Source organism: Pinus tabuliformis, chromosome 4_2 (genome assembly GCF_031772625.1).
Source record: "Pinus tabuliformis cultivar Carrire ecotype Pingquan chromosome 4_2, CPIR1, whole genome shotgun sequence".
NCBI lineage: Eukaryota > Viridiplantae > Streptophyta > Pinopsida > Pinales > Pinaceae > Pinus > Pinus tabuliformis.
Genome location: NC_142304.1, coordinates 254,850,305 through 254,867,212, shown reverse-complemented (window position 1 = coordinate 254,867,212; position 16,908 = coordinate 254,850,305).

Below are 16,908 nucleotides of genomic sequence, written 5' to 3'. Positions count from 1 at the left end.
AATTTTCTTGTATTTATGGATCATGAACACATGTTCAGTGGACACTCGGACTAGCCATTTGTTGGATTGGTTACACTAGAGGGATCATTACACATGATTGTATATATATCTTCAACGGGTGGGCTGTTATCATTAGGATTTGAAGCCCGAGGTGAAGGCCCTAAGATCTCCATGGTTTTCTGCCATAAGTAAGTTCAGTCAATATGTTTTTCTTTTTATATTCAAGTCAGTCAGTTAGTCAGTCAAAATTTTGTTTGAGTTGAGTATTTTCATTTTGACTCCATGCCCAATGGATAAGGCTGCTTAGTCTACGGTGTTCTTGACACCTCCAAGGAGCTGCCATCCCCAGTTGGAGCCAATGTTAGTGTTAGTCAGTTCAGCTTGTCACTAGTGATCAAATATTCTCTTACAAGGTGTTGTTGGATGTCAAGTCAAATTTTTGTCATTTCAGTGAATCTTCAAATAAAAATTTGGTCACTAGCTATTGATGTCTAGGTAATTGTTGCTCCCTTCACTTACTCATGGTCTTCATCACTCATCATGGTCATTGTCTTCTTTGAGGTATCGTATCTTCATTTAAGTGTCCTGGGTCATGAAATGGTTAAATTGCTCATTGTAGGTCATGGTCTAGGGTTTCAGTCCATGTGTAATCATGATACCATACGTCAAAAAAAACATGTCCATCATGTGATTCAGTGGATAAATGGAGTTAGCAGCTTAGGGAAAGAAAAATAAAGGTAAAGGTAATGATTTATTTCAAATAAGGCAATGCTACAGTACACTACCTCATCTCATCGTTTCTCATAGGGACATGTTTGCTTAAAAATATGTTTCTAACCAAATGGATAAGAATTTTACAGAAGTGAAAGACTTTTTTGTCCATTATAGTCCAACAAACAAAAACCTTCTTCATTTTATGCATATGAGTTATTATTTAAAATAAATGCCCAGACTACACTTACTATGGGAGAGTTTCTACAATTCTGGAAAGCTTGACTTCAAGTCAATTTTTCAGGGGTTTGGAGCAGGTGTTGGCAGTGCTTAAGGACTCTATTGTGTAGCAAACATCCTAATATTTCCAATGGTACCTTAAGATCATGATTTGGATTAGTGGAAGGCATCAAAAAGTGCTCTGCAAGTTGGCATTGTGCTTTTGTCAGAGACACCCTAGGTTTTTGGAGTGACCTTGGGAAAATCAAATTTTCTCCCTGATGGAGTGTCCAAATTACATGCTTGAGGAGTCCATCTTATAGAAGATTTCAAGAGATTTCCAATGAGCTATCAAGTTCTAAATTTGGAGTAGCTTAAGGCCTCCAAAAGTGGTTTGGAAGAAGGCACTGAGCACAAAGACAAGGCGCTATGCTTGGAGGCCTGGTGTTGTGCACAGATACACTGCGGTGCACTCAACCTAACTACGCCGCGCACAAGCCAAAGTGTCCAGAAAATGCCCAAATCTCTCCCAAATTCAATTTTTTGGCTTGTTAACCTGATTTCATTGCTTCCTAAGCCAAGAAACAAGTAAGTACACCATTATTCTTCCTTCTTTGCTTTGTGAAATCTATTCAAGCTAAAGATTTCTTAAATTATGGTTTCTAGTGAAATTCTCATGAAAGATGTTAGGTTTGATGATGGCCATTTTCATTTATTCATTTTAAACATGTAAAATATTATCATACACCTTTATACATGTTTGATATGTTATATAAACCATTGAATCAACCTCAAAACATAAATTTACCTCACTAAAAGTGAAACCCTAGTTCAATCATATGGGTTTCGTGCACTTTCACAAGCACATTGTTCCTTCATTTCTCTTCCATTCATTTTCATCAGTTGCTCACTGTCCATATCCACCTCCTAGAATTTTCCTTACCATTTTTTCCACTCCACCTACCCATCATTTCATTTTTCCCTCATCCCTCACCTTTTTTCCCCTTTCCTATCATCCAGGGTTTGAAAAATGAAATGAGATTACTTCACCAAGCCATCACCAAGACACTTTAGCACAAATTATGGAAGTAAGGTTATCAAAAACATCAGAGGAGGTTCCCAAGGCACCTATACCTGAGGTGACTAGGATGTACAAGAGAGGAAAGAGGCTTGTGTTTGCTTCTCATCGTGAGAAAGGGAGAAAGCCTTCTACATCAACAAAACAGGGATCAACAACGCGGGATAAGGACATGGTTGAGCATGAATTTGAGTTGGTTGACTTAGAGGAAGAGAATGAAAATTCAAGTAGGCAACAGATGATCAAAGATAAAGACTATTAGATCAAGGAACTCACAGTTAACATGGCAAGAGAAAGGTACATCATTTCATTCCTTGAACGAGAGAATAGTCAACTTAAAGCAAAGCAATTGATCATGGAAAAATAGCAAACCAAGTTATTGCAGTAGGTTGGCAAGGTCAAAGAAATCATAGATTCAAGTGAGCATAAAGGAGAAAAAGGGAAAGGTAAGAGGAAAAGGCCAAGAACAAAGGGCCTAAATAAGGCATTACAAGAAGAGGAAGAACACATCATGTTGAATGAAGACATAGACCTAGAGGACAGAATTGCTCTTGAGGTCAATCAAGACAAGGAGTATTGGCTCAACAGGGTGAATGAACACTTGGAGAAGCTCCTTGAGAAGGAAAATAGGGATAATCAGTTTCTTAGACATATGGCGCACCACTACCAGGCTCAAAACATGATCGCCAATGTCAAGGTCAAGTAGCTTGAAAACAAGCTCAAAGAAGCCAAAAAGGACCAAAAGGATGAGGGAAACTTGGAGATGCTTATTGAAGCATCTATGAAGGTTTAACATACATAATTTTACAGCTCCTAGCCAATTTTGAGCAAATTCTGAGCACTTTTGGTTTTTTGTGACTTTTGGAGCTAAATTCAGAAAATCAGTAAAGGCGATGCGCTTTTTCCTCAAGCATCTATTTTAGGAAAATTTTATATTTTTGGAAATATCTTTCCATCCTCTAAAAACTCATTTTCTTATATTTTACAGAGGTGGCTTAGTTTTGGAGAAAAGTGTAAAAAAGTGGCAAAAAACTAGCATTCTGGACCCTTTTTTGATAGGCGTTGCACACCTAGAGTGACCTTGGGAGAATAGATTTTTGAAGGCCTTCCCATGGGTCAAATTCAAATATTAAAAATGTTCTAAAAAATATACTTGAAGGTCTAGTTGATCATTCTCTTAGACTAGCATTTGGACCTCTAGAAGGCACCTGAACAACAGCTCAAAGTCGGCGTTGCGCTTCTGCACTTTTCTGTGTTTTAATTTGTAAATTTCACTCTGTAAAATTTCTAGTTTCCAGTTTGACTTAGTCAAAGTCAGACCTCTTGATGTAATGGCACTAGTTTCAAGGCTAGGTGATGTTGGCATGAATAAATGTACATCATAGGTTGTTTTTGATGTTTATTAGGCCTCATAAAGGAAGAAAACTCCTAAACAAACTCTCCAAGAAGTGTTTGAGTTTCACCTTCTCACTCTCACCTGTTGGTTGAGAGAATCTTGGAGTCAGTTCCTCCACCAAGGAATTTAAATCCTGAAGGTGGGAAAGTGGTCTAAGAGACTCTATATGTATCATTTCTCTTTCAGAGAAAGGGGTTGGACTTTTTGTGGAGGAGGCTTGCTCGTAATCATCTTTTCAGCTAATAAAGAGACAGTTGCAGCTATTTTTAAGGAATTCTAGCCCAGTGAGTTCATGGTGTTTTTTCTTAATTTTATTTGTTTTATAATGGTTAAAACATATTTATCTACATGATATCTTCTTCTTTCTATGGATTCCTTGCAGTGAAATACACAGAATTCTTGTTCACAAGCTCTATTTATTTGGTTTTCATAGTTATGTTTATGTCTTCCTAAGCTAATGAAATCATGTTTACTTATGCTCATTAGTTTCTTCTACAATTTCTCTTCTATACTACATTGAAAATATTCCAAATACACCATGGTCTTCTGGTATCTAGCTCCTTTCCATATTTGCTTCTGCACTCCTACAACCTAGACCTATCTGTGGCTCCAAACCCTAGTCCAGCAAACCCTAAATTCTAAATTTCATCAACACACAAACAATTATACATATCTATCCTAAAACATATTTTCTTTAAATTTATTTCACTGATAAAATAATTTGATAGATCCCTCCCTTGCTCAGTAGGGCTAGCTACTGAGCTGCAGTGGTTTGTGGTTACCCTTCTCGATCTCCTTTTCAGCCTAGGAAATTGTAAGGGACTAACAGGACCAATCCCCCATATCTAGTCTCAATTTTCCTTGAAATTTCCAAGCACGTAATTTCTATGGTCACATGACTGATCGGGTAACATAATGATGAGTGGGTAGATGGGACAATGTTAGGATTTTTATCTATTTTTGCAGTTGGAAAACAACCATCAATCCTTTTCAATGACAGTCCATTTTTTGCCAACTCAATACATGACCAGTTTGTCAATTTCAAAGCTAAAGGTGTCTTTAAGTATCATTCAGTGATATTTTACCTTATGTTATATTATCAGTCATACAGGTTTAAGTTCCCTTTACAGAAGATAGGTAGCGAAGGAAACCCTTGGTCAGTGACTCATTGGAGTTCTCTGGTTAGAAATAACTTAGATGAGTATTCTTATACTGATTTTGTTGAAATTTTTTTACATGCCTCACTATGTTTGCTTAGCAGTGATCTAATCCCAAGGATCTCACTAGAAATAAATAATTTTTTACACTTCTCAGAGAAATCCAAAGTGGGAGACTGGTATTTTTACCAGAACTACACTAATATTAGAGTTTATGGATCAGACTTACCTCCTTACAAGTTTCCAATGTTTGTACCAGTTAGGATATTTGCATTAGAATATAGCGGGCAAATGCTGAACATGGATGAGCTGCATTTTGCCTCCTACAAGAAGAAAGCACAGTTCAAGCTAAAGGCTGATATAGGGCCCTATATTATTAACACTAGAGCTGCAACAAAGAAAGTTGATGCTATTTTAAGTTAGGTGAAATTAAAGATTAGTTTCTCTTGGTCCTATGACACCTTAGGCATCATTTCTAAGCTTAGATTGGAATGCAAGAGTACCTCCTATGCACACACACCAAGGCATGAAATTTAACAATATGAAAATCAGGAGGAATGGATAGAGGGCACTTTACAAGAAGCTGAAGAACAACTAGTCAACCAGTCATCTATGCAAACACCTCTTCCCAAGGAAAAGGAGGGAAAAAGGGAAAGGGAAGCCATGTCCCCTACTGATTCTGAAAATCAATATGCAGAGTTTATTATTTTTAAAAGGAAGAAGAAGGACCCAACCACTACTCAAAAGTTATATTCTCAAATAAATCCTCTATTTAAGCCTCAAGTAATCACTATTCAAGATGAAACTCCAAAGGAAAGGGACACACAACAACCATCCACAATGATTTTATTAGGAATTCCTATCATGTCTTCTACTCAAATAGAAGAAACAATTCAATCACCTACTAAGAAAAAATAGTCTATTCTCCAGTATCATCTAGTTCCCAAATTTCAACTTAGCAGAGTATATTTGCAAGATATAGGGAGATTAAATTGAAGAATGAAGCTTTGAAGGCTTCCACCTACTCTGAATTTTGGAAGCAGACAACTAAAACTTAGCATATATTACTCTCTAACTTCGATTCAGAGAAAGGACAGTTCCAAATGGCCTTCATGGAACCTTTAGTACCAGTCCCCAAGAGTGTTGAAGACTACAAAGCCTCCATTTTCTCAATTGATACCAGAAAGATACATAAAATTGATCAAATCAATTTACACAAGCAGATAGGGGAGATGATTTTATCAACACCAGTTTAGCCATGACCGCTTCCAAATTATAGTCATCTTTAAACAACATGAATTCTCAATTAAATATTGAGAAGATGTCATTAGTTGCTAAGGACAACAAGACCAAGGCTCTGGAAGATTTGATCATAAATCTAGGACATGACCTTAAGGATATCAAACTTGCAGAAGAGCTCATTAAGAGAAAGGAGGTGGACATTCAATCATTGAGGAAACAGCTGAAGCTACCTTCGATAGAACATCCTCAAACTAAAGAGGTTGCTAATATAGCAATGGAGAAAGAAAAATTATTTACTATAGTGGTTGAGCATAATGCACAAATACAAAAGATGGAGCAGGTCATGGAAGCACCGTTGAAAGAAAAAGAACATTGGGAGGTAGCAGAGCATCTACATCAAGCATGGGTATAGTAGTAGAAACTTTAGCAAAGACCACAACTTTAGGGGCTACAGAAGAACTTACCATAGCTTTAGATGAATTTTCTTCAGTTGAGGCCGAGAAAAAGAAATTGTTAGTAGCATTAACTCGGATGGAGGAGAATAAGATTAAAATTGACAATGCCTATTTGTCAAAAATAAAGAAAAATTACAAGCTCATCTAGCAATTACTGAAATATGAGGACCAGTCCTTCAACATTCAGATGTTGGTAGAGGCTAAGAACAACATTTAGTAGAATACAAATTCCAACATAACAGACATGTGGCCTTCAATTTAGATTACTTTTGAGCAGGAAGAACTTGTCCAAAGAGTCAAAATTGCAATACAAAACACAAAGGAAGATTTGGAGCATAGACCAAAAGAGGCACAAAAGATCATCAAGCTATTGAATTCTAAGACCAAAGAAGAACTAAAAGGCCTAAACATTCTAGACACGACATCTACAGTCATGGAGGTTAAGAGGTTCTTAAAAAAAAAAATATTATGATACAACTGGAGAATAAATTCACATACCTTGAATTGTAGGTCAAGAGGTTCAACAGAAAATTCACACTGCTGCAAGAAAAGGGTTTACCTACTCTGAGACATTCTAATGGAAAATTGATCCCATTAGAAAAATACCAAGAACAACTATGTAATATAGGTGTTGATGCTTCCAAATTTGTAAAGGCCAAAGGAATTATTAGTGGAGAAGCATTCATATAGGGAATACAATTTGATTTGAATATTCAACATGAAATCCACCACATTTTTGTCAATAAGCCAACTTTTGACACTTATACCGAGGTGGATGAAAGGTTCATAAATATGGTTAACTTTTCTACCCCAATTGAATAAAGGAGGGACCGGTTGCTGGAGCTGATCGAGTGAAGTGTAACTGAAGTACAAAATTTTTAGCATCAGAGGAACAACATTTGCAGCAAAATAGATACAGTCATCACCAGATTCCTACATAGCCTCAACAACGCAACAAATTTCAGCAGATTTTCCCTATTTTCCTTCTTCTATATCTAAAATATCTATGTCTTTAATAGATATTATTTGTAAATATATTTTATTTTGAAATCTGATCTAAGATGTAATACTTTTCTATAAATATTTAGAAATAAGACTTAGAAAAGGTTGGAACTTGTATGAAGAAAGCAAACCTTTGATGTAAGTTGTGCATGTACTGAAGTGATCAATTTCATTAATATAGAAAGTTTGTTCCAAGATTCCCATGTCAGGCAATTGGTGATGTCTCCTCTCATGTGAAATTGTTATTTTCCTAGTTTTCCATATGTTTTTCTGTCTCTATTGTTTAAAGAAGATTAAGGGTTGAATTTGTTTAAATACACTCTTCTCTGGCTTATAAACAATATTTATGTTTTCACTCTAATATTAAGTATAGAATTCATCCTAGCATGCTCTATATTTAATTGAATCTAAATCTTTTCATCCCATTCACTCCACAAATGCTCTAAAGATCCAAAATCTTGCCTACCTTGCCCTGTTACATATGTTCTATCATTTTTTTATTTGATCACCCCAAAGACTCATGAATCCATGCCCAATAGAATTCCCTATAATTTTCAACCAAATCTTTAAAAATTCAAACTCAGAACTCAATAACTAGTCTAATATATCAAACAGAAATCTAAAATCAAATAGAGAGATCCCTCTCTGAAGTTGGAAGGGCTAGATCCCAGTTTTGCAAGTGGTTTTGTGGTTAACTTTGGGTTTCTCTCCATAGCCTTGGGAATTTACAGAGTGATAACAGAAGGAACTTGGCTCTGATACCAAATGATATTTATGATTGGAAATTACTAATAGGTGGGGTGAATCAGGAATTTAAATTATTTACTTTTTTCTCAACTTAATTTTCTTCTTATGAAAGTAATGGTTTATGTATGTGTTATATTATTATTGAATTCCTTTTGCAGGTGCTAGAGAGACAAATTTTCATATATATTTATCAAGACTTCAATAACATTCACACAACATTCAAGAGCCAACACATGAGGACCCCAGACATAAGTGGAAACCCCAAAGGGAGAAAACCATGAATTTTCGGTTGAAGGTGATGTGAAGGCAAACTACTACTCCTTATTACATCATATTTTTGCATGCTCCAACCTATAAGAGGCTCCTACCTCAAAGCAAGCTCCTACTCCCACCAATTTTCTATAGACTACAGCCCACAGGAGGCTCCTACCTCAACAGGATACAACCCGCTAGAACACATAAGGGACAAAATTATCTCAATCACAACATCAAGTCACAAATGTCAGTTACCTTATATAATTCTGCTGTCATGTTTACTACTACACTGCTTCTCCTTTTCCAATTTGTCCTTGTTTTGTTGTTGCTCATCAATCTTCTTGTGTAGACTACTTCACTTCGAAAAGTTATTTTTCCATTCCACATTGTATATGTTATAAGCAAGCCATATTGGTTGTTTGTGTTATTTGCATGAATAAGAAATGAGGAATTTTCTCTTGGTCTTCTAAAAATTATTCACAAGCTTGTCTCTTTATTTTCAGTTCTAAAAACAATTTGTAACATAAACTATAGTTGAAATAAAACAACTCAACCAGTAATGATTACAGTAGACAAATCAGATTTGTATTAGCTTGTATCATAAATTTCATATTCAATGAAAGCATGCATTTTTTAGCTTGTGTCTCAACAATTTATGTTCCATTTGACAATGTTTAGCCTTCACAGTGATTAGCATAGCCTTTGCACTTCACATCACTTTGATCCTTTTCATTCCAAGAAACGTAAATTAATCTTAACAAAATCAATCCCCATAAATTAGATTAATGACCTTAACATGATCACTTGATATCAATGCCAATATTATCAACACAATGATAACAACTTGAAAACCTTGCACAAGAAATTTAAGGTCTTTCCTGTGTTCCATAAATAATGATCTTGCAATCATACCTTTCCACATAGAGAAATACAAACCTTGAAAAATTCTTGTGAATGTACATTGGCCTGTGTTTCATGTCTTAGCCAACATCATGAATGATTGAAACTTATTATTAGTGAGAAAACTTGCTAAGTAATATGTCTCTAGCCAATCATAGATTCAATCATGGAATCCAAAAAAATCCTCTTAAAGACCAGGACCTTTGAGAAAATTAATTTTCCATTAATGGCATGGAATCGAGGGGAGAATATTTTAAGAGAAATTGAAAGGTTGAATCATAGGAATTTATGGTCTTGAAGGGATTAACAAATGTAAAACAATTATCATTATATAGACTTTTGGGAATATGATGAACTGAAAAATAAGTGTTAAGGTCAATGTTATGATCAAATAGGTCAATTAAGACATCAAATTATTCATTGTTTAAACATAAATATGGATTGATTTGATCAAATTCACAAATTCTTTGAATAATATAATCATTCTCCTCACAGGCTGAATATAAAAAATAACTACCTTGTATCAAATTAAAAGAATTAAAGATGAACAGTAGTATAGAAAACACAGTAAACCAACCAAGATATAATGGATCAACATGTGTTGAATACAATTCAACCTTTGTATCAACTTGGGACATTAATATGTTAATAAGAGGAATTTGATTCACCATATAACAAGCATTCATTAACACCTAAGAGGATATCTTGTTCCATAATGAGAATGATTAGCATCATAATATTCAGAAGAAAGACCAAGAGTTGATTATTCTTGCAAGCATCTAACAGGACTCTTTCGACCGATGATAATATTTTTCATGATAATCAAAATCATAGGCTTATAGATCTTTGCATCCATGAAATATGTACATTCCAATATCAAGTTCAATGTAAGAGTTTTACATGAATATGAATTAATATAATCCTTTATCCGATCAGAAACCCTATCTTGAAAATAAGAAAAACAATCTCTGAAAAATCTAAAATTTATCAAGAAAGAGTCTGCATCTAGTGAAACAATATGAAAAAAAGAATTTTACGAGAAAACACAGATATGACATAGTTCAGAGATCTCATCACGATTGCAAGAATCTAACATAAACATCAATGGGAGTTGAAGTGCCTAGATTCCCTGATAAATCCCAGAACTTTTAGACGTTGAATAATTATGTTTTGAGACCTAAGTCAGATCATAAATTGTATGCGGATAACTACTACCGGTTACCTCAATAAGATCACTATGATTGAGATGAAAACCATCCACACCACGGGTTTGATCATATTTTTCTACCTCAAAAAATAGATTACTCAAGTCATATGATTCTCCTAACTGCATGTCTGAGAATGTATGTATTAGAGAAATTTCATGAATAACCTGATTTAAAGAGTTGTCCTCATGCAAAATAGGAGATTGCAAGGAATTAAATGAATGATTAATAATTTGATTTTTCTCTTCTTCATCATGGATGACCTTACTTCCCTGTGTCAATTCAATATCCTTCTCATCAGAGCATATCATATCTTTATCATGAGTTAATTTATTACAAATAGAAGGAAACAAGGGATAATGAGTTGAAGAAGAAGTATTTACAAGATAATCCTCATGAAAAATTATAAGATTAGTTAATGTACGTAGGAAATCATCACCACATACATTAGAAGAGTCATTATTGTCAAGATGATGGTTTCCCAAGGCTTCGGGTTGACTAAGAGATTTGATTTCATTTGACTGATTGTTGATATTACTAGATTCTAGATCATCCAAGCATGAAGGAACAACATATTGACATAAAGGACTTTGAAAAAGTGAAGAGGGATCAAAATTATCTTTAGCATTCTACTCCTCCACTTGTGGAACATGACCACTTTCTACCTGATCACCACGTGGACCAGCAAATTGAAAATCAATAATATCTAAAAAACTAGCTAGTGGAATGGATTGATCAAGTGAATAAAGGTAAATAGGGCCATGAAATGTAGATGATGGAGGATGGAAGGTACCCATTGAAGAAGAAATACTTTCAATCAAACCAGATTCAAGATTTGAACTATGCATATCAATATCATATGGAGGAATCAAGGGATCAGTCTTCACCTCAAGCTCCATGGACTTATTAGAACATTCAATGTTTTCTTGGATAAGGTATTGACAATAGGGAGGAAAATAAGGTGATCATAAGTGGATCAGTAATTTGATTTTCAGATTTTCTAACTTCGTCATCAATATGAGGGACGACTTTGTTTGGTAGTGAGAAAGGAGGAAGAGAAGGGGAAAAAGAATTTTTATGTTCCTTCTTTGATATTTTAAGTGCAACTAGACTGAGATAAGTTGGGAGGCTTGTAAAAGATTCACATTCATATGGTTCAAAATAAATATGAACTAAATATTGAAGCTTATCATTCATAAAATCCTAATCCACATCTTCCTCAAAAAATTCATAACAAAGGCGAAGAAATCAATTGAGAAAATCCTCTAAGGATTCATATGATTTCATTCTAAATTGATTGATCCTTTTATGCACATTTCAATAATCATACATATTAAAGAAATAATTCAACTCCTTGAAGACCTATTCAAATGAATGGATAGACACAGATGGTAAGGTATGACACCATTTCTTCACTCGACCTTCAAGTGTGAGGTTGAATAATTTACAAGAAACATCTTGAAAATTCACTTCATGAACATTACAAAACTTAAGAAATTGAGATGTATGCTTGGTTATGGATGTTTCACCCTCACCATAAAACAAATGATACAAGTTTTAATATTTTATCGATTAGAAAAACATCCTGGGAGTATGATGTGGGAACGAGTCATTCAAGAGAAGATATCCAAAACATACTTCATGGCCTAATATTGTCATTGTTACATAGTATTTTGTCACACCTCCTTCACTTCCCTGTGACATACCCCGGAGTTCCTAAAACACGACTATTATGGATTGTACTCATTCATATATGAAACTCATATCCTCCCTAAGACATTGATTGGAAAATACCTTGAGCTTCCCTTGAAGGAAAGAGCTCTTAAAACCTAATTTGAGAATCATCGCTCTTATGAGGTTGGAAACAATGATGATCGCCTGTTGCACAATGCCAGAAACTTGATGGCATTGCTTTGTTCCCTTTTATACCCATGATGATCCCCAAAAAGGAAATTTTCCCAAGGAGGATGAGAAGCTTCTAGAGCAACGAGTTAGAGGTTGTTTCACATAGATGAGGTTGAATTCTCCCAACTTGGCCTCTTGGTCTTATCCCTATGAGCTACCTCCTTGAGATGAGGACCTAATCCTATATTTGGAGAGGTCCTAACTCCCTTTCCCAGCCTATATATTCATCCTCTCCCATTCCAAAATGGTTGGTCAAGTTAGAGGTTGGTTGGTCTATGTCTATTTTCACCTTTATGCTAATATTGTGCCCATATGCTGCTCATTTTTCTTGGAGGAGTGCTTGGAGAGCTTAGCTTGGACTTGGATATTCATTCAAGGAGAGCCTATCAACATCAAGGCTTGGTTGTATACTTCCCCATATTTTCTATTAATATACAACTGCTGGTTCATTTTCCCTAAATGTGTATTCTCATGTATCATTTAGCTTAACATTCCTTGATTAGTTAAGTAGGTTGCTTTCGAATATGCTATTTGTATTTTCATCCCTTATTGTGTCTTGATCTCTTGTGTAGGTGCATAAACAGTGAACACTGTGAGCGGTAGGAACGAGCCCGTGATGTAAGTGTTCAAGCTCTTCAACAAAGGAGATCGAGATAGCATCCGAATGAGGTGGGCCATATTTTTCGTCTCTCTCTTAAATTGCAACTTAGGAAAGTGTCTAGTAGATTGTCACTTCAGTTGCTAGACACACTCATGGGATAGATGGATTGTCTCTATCCACAGAGAGGATTTACCTAGACAACAAAATTTCAACTCCAATCGGGAAGCTATACCCCTTTCTACTCAATCCTTCACCTTGAATTGGTGATGAGTTTGACCAACATTCAGTTTTCTAGCTTGTTGTCTTTTTTGTAACTATTTTCACTTGCCGGTGATTCCTTGAGGACATTGATTTTTGTCTGGTCTTGAATATTTTTTTATTTTTTCTTTATTTTTCTCACCCCTCATGGTTTTCTTCTTGATAGACACGATGACATCACAATTTTTTAAGTACAGTCGCGATTATCACTTTTTTTCTTATGACAGGCACGATGATCCTAGAGTATAAGAGAAAATATGGGTTTTATTCTTGTGTTCAATCTCTATGTCCTCTATCAATGATTTTCAAGAGTGTCTATGGTGTTTCTGATTGATTATCTTGATTAATTTTCAAAATTTGTCTCATTGTCTTTGAAGTGATATATGATTGAGTTCTAGGGTTTCTAGCCAATTGGTCATCACTTTCTTCTTGTTGGTGTCGTTTAGATGCTTGTCTTGTTGATTGATTGCGTGTTGTTTTCTATGGAAATCATTGAAAACATCATTTTTTTCATTTGTTTTAGCTTGTATTTCAAAATTTACTTTTCGTGAAAATGCATTAGATTAGTTGCATTGAAAAGTTATTTTTCAAGATTCATCATTGAAAATAGATCACATTTTTCAGTGATTGAAAACTAAAAACTGTATTAGGTGCATCAAATCATTCAAAACGAAAAGAAAAGCATAATTCATATAAATGCATCTTAGTAAAGTGAAAATTATTACTTTCAAAAATTTGCGTTTAGGATAATGAAAACTGAAAATCATTTTTACTTTTGGCATTGCATTTGGAAGATGAAAGTGAAAGTTAGTGGAAGGCATTTTGCATGATGCATTTTTTTTATGCATTATTGATTGAAATTTATTCCCTTGATTAGTCTAGCTTTCATAGAAAAGAAACATTTTTTTCCTTTTCTAATATAGTTTCATCATAGGTGTTTTGGTGACATCGCTAACGTCTTGAAATCGAAACATAATTTCAAGATTAACTTAAAATCTATCAATTAATCTAAGGATAATTTGAAACATTAACGCTCATACTTAGTGGTCTAGGCTAGAGACATGTTTCAGCGTCTATAAAACTCAACAAGTGTCGTTCGCTATTACATTAGACAGTACTAGCACGGACTTATGTTCCTTGTACCATCAAGTATATAAAGGGAGACCCTTGTAGGTTGCAAACCTTTATCCATAGGAAGCCGAGTCTATTGCCATGTAATTGTGATACACCAAAAACAACAGTTTGGGAGATTTCCTACACGTACATCAAGTCCTCGGTAAATTTATTTGCTAAGGTGTATATTGCAATTCATGGCTACTTGTTAATCCCTTTTGTCTAGAGTAACTTGAGCAGACATTTCGATCTTTTCTAACTCCTAAACTTGAAAATATTATCGAGTATTTGTCCTTTCAAGCTCATTAAACCAACAAAAGCAACTAGAGTCACCTTTGTTTCCTTTTCTTGACTCTTAAAACATGAAAAGGAAATGTTTTTGTTTCAAATTCTAAAATTAATTGACCATGGAACAACATCCTGTGGAGATATTGCTTAGTAGATCTTAGGTTGATACCAATGGAAAAAGTTCTTGAGTTTACCATTCAAAGAAACCCCTCTGATGGGAATCATAGTCCTTTTCCTTCTTTTGGAAATATTGGTTCTCCTTATATGCAAACGTTGTCCCTTCCTAGATTGACCATTGGTCTACCAGTTTGCTTATTTTCAACCTCGGTGGTTTCGAGTGTCCAAACTTATTTTCAACTGAGTTCTCCTCCACCTAAACAAAATCAACCTCATTTTGATCCTAAAGTTGACCCCTCACCTTCTTCAGCTATTTCGTCACCTCATTCTTCCTCTTCACCTGATGAAAGCTTGGATTCTAGACACAGATGGTAAGGTATGACACCATTTCTTCACTCGACCTTCAAGTGTGAGGTTGAATAATTTACAAGAAACATCTTGAAAATTCACTTCATGAACATTACAAAACTTAAGAAATTGAGATGTATGCTCAGTTATGGATGTTTCACCCTCACCATAAAACAAATGATACAAGTTTTAATATTTTATCTATTAGAAAAACATCCTGGGAGTATGATGTGGGAACGAGTCATTCAAGGTAAGAGATCCAAAACATACTTCATGGCCTAATATTGTCATTGTTACATAGTATTTTGTCACACCTCCTTCACTTCCCTGTGACATACCTCGGAGTTCCTAAAACATGACTATTATGGATTGTACTCATTCATATATGAAACTCATATCCTCCCTAAGACATTGATTGGAAAATACCTTGAGATTCCCTTGAAGGAAAGAGCTCTTAAAACCTAATTTGAGAATCATCGCTCTTATGAGGTTGGAAACAATGATGATCGCTTGTTGCACGATGCCAGAAACCTGATGGCATTGCTTTGTTCCCTTTTATACCCATGATGATCCCCAAAAAGGAAATTTTCCCAAAGAGGATGAGAAGCTTCATGATATAGAAGCTTCTAGAGCAACGAGTTAGAGGTTGTTTCACATAGATGAGGTTGAATTCTCCCAACTTGGCCTCTTGGTCTTATCCCTATGAGCTACCTCCTTGAGATGAGGACCTAATCCTATATTTGGAGAGGTCCTAACTCCCTTTCCCAGCCTATATATTCATCCTCTCCCATTCCAAAATGGTTGGTCAAGTTAGAGGTTGGTTGGTCTATGTCTATTTTCACCTTTATGCTAATATTGTGCCCATATGCTGCTCATTTTTCTTGGAGGAGTGCTTGGAGAGCTTAGCTTGGACTTGGATATTCATTCAAGGAGAGCCTATCAACATCAAGGCTTGGTTGTATACTTCCCCATATTTTCTATTAATATACAACTGCTGGTTCATTTTCCCTAAATGTGTATTCTCATGTATCATTTAGCTTAACATTCCTCGATTAGTTAAGTAGGTTGCTTTTGAATATGCTATTTGTATTTTCATCCCTTGTTGTGTCTTGATCTCTTGTGTAGGTGCATAAATAGTGAACACTGTGAGCAGTAGGAACAAGCCCGTGATGTAAGTGTTCAAGCTCTTCAACAAAGGAGATCGAGATAGCATCTGAATGAGGTAGGCCATATTTTTGGTCTCTCTCTTAAATTGCAACTTAGGAAAGTGTCTAGTAGATTGTCACTTCAGTTGCTAGACACACTCATGGGATAGATGGATTGTCTCTATCCACAGAGAGGATTTACCTAGACAACAAAATTTCGACTCCAATCGGGAAGCTATAACCCTTTCTACTCAATCCTTCACCTTGAATTGGTGATGAGTTTGACCAACATTCAGTTTTCTAGCTTGTTGTCTTTTTTGTAACTATTTTCACTTGCCGGTGATTCCTTGAGGACATTGATTTTTGTCTGGTCTTGAATATTTTTTTATTTTTTCTTTATTTTTCTCACCCATCATGGTTTTCTTCTTGATAGACACGATGACATCACAATTTTTTAAGTATAGTCGCGATTATCACTTTTTTTCTTATGACAGGCACGATGATCCTAGAGTATAAGAGAAAATATGGGTTTTATTCTTGTGTTCAATCTCTATGTCCTCTATCAATGATTTTCGAGAGTGTCTATGGTGTTTCTGATTGATTATCTTGATTAATTTTCAAAATTTGTCTCATTGTCTTTGAAGTGATATATGATTGAGTTCTAAGGTTTCTAGCCAATTGGTCATCACTTTCTTCTTGTTGGTGTCGTTTAGATGCTTGTCTTGTTGATTGATTGCGTGTTGTTTTCTATGGAAATCATTGAAAA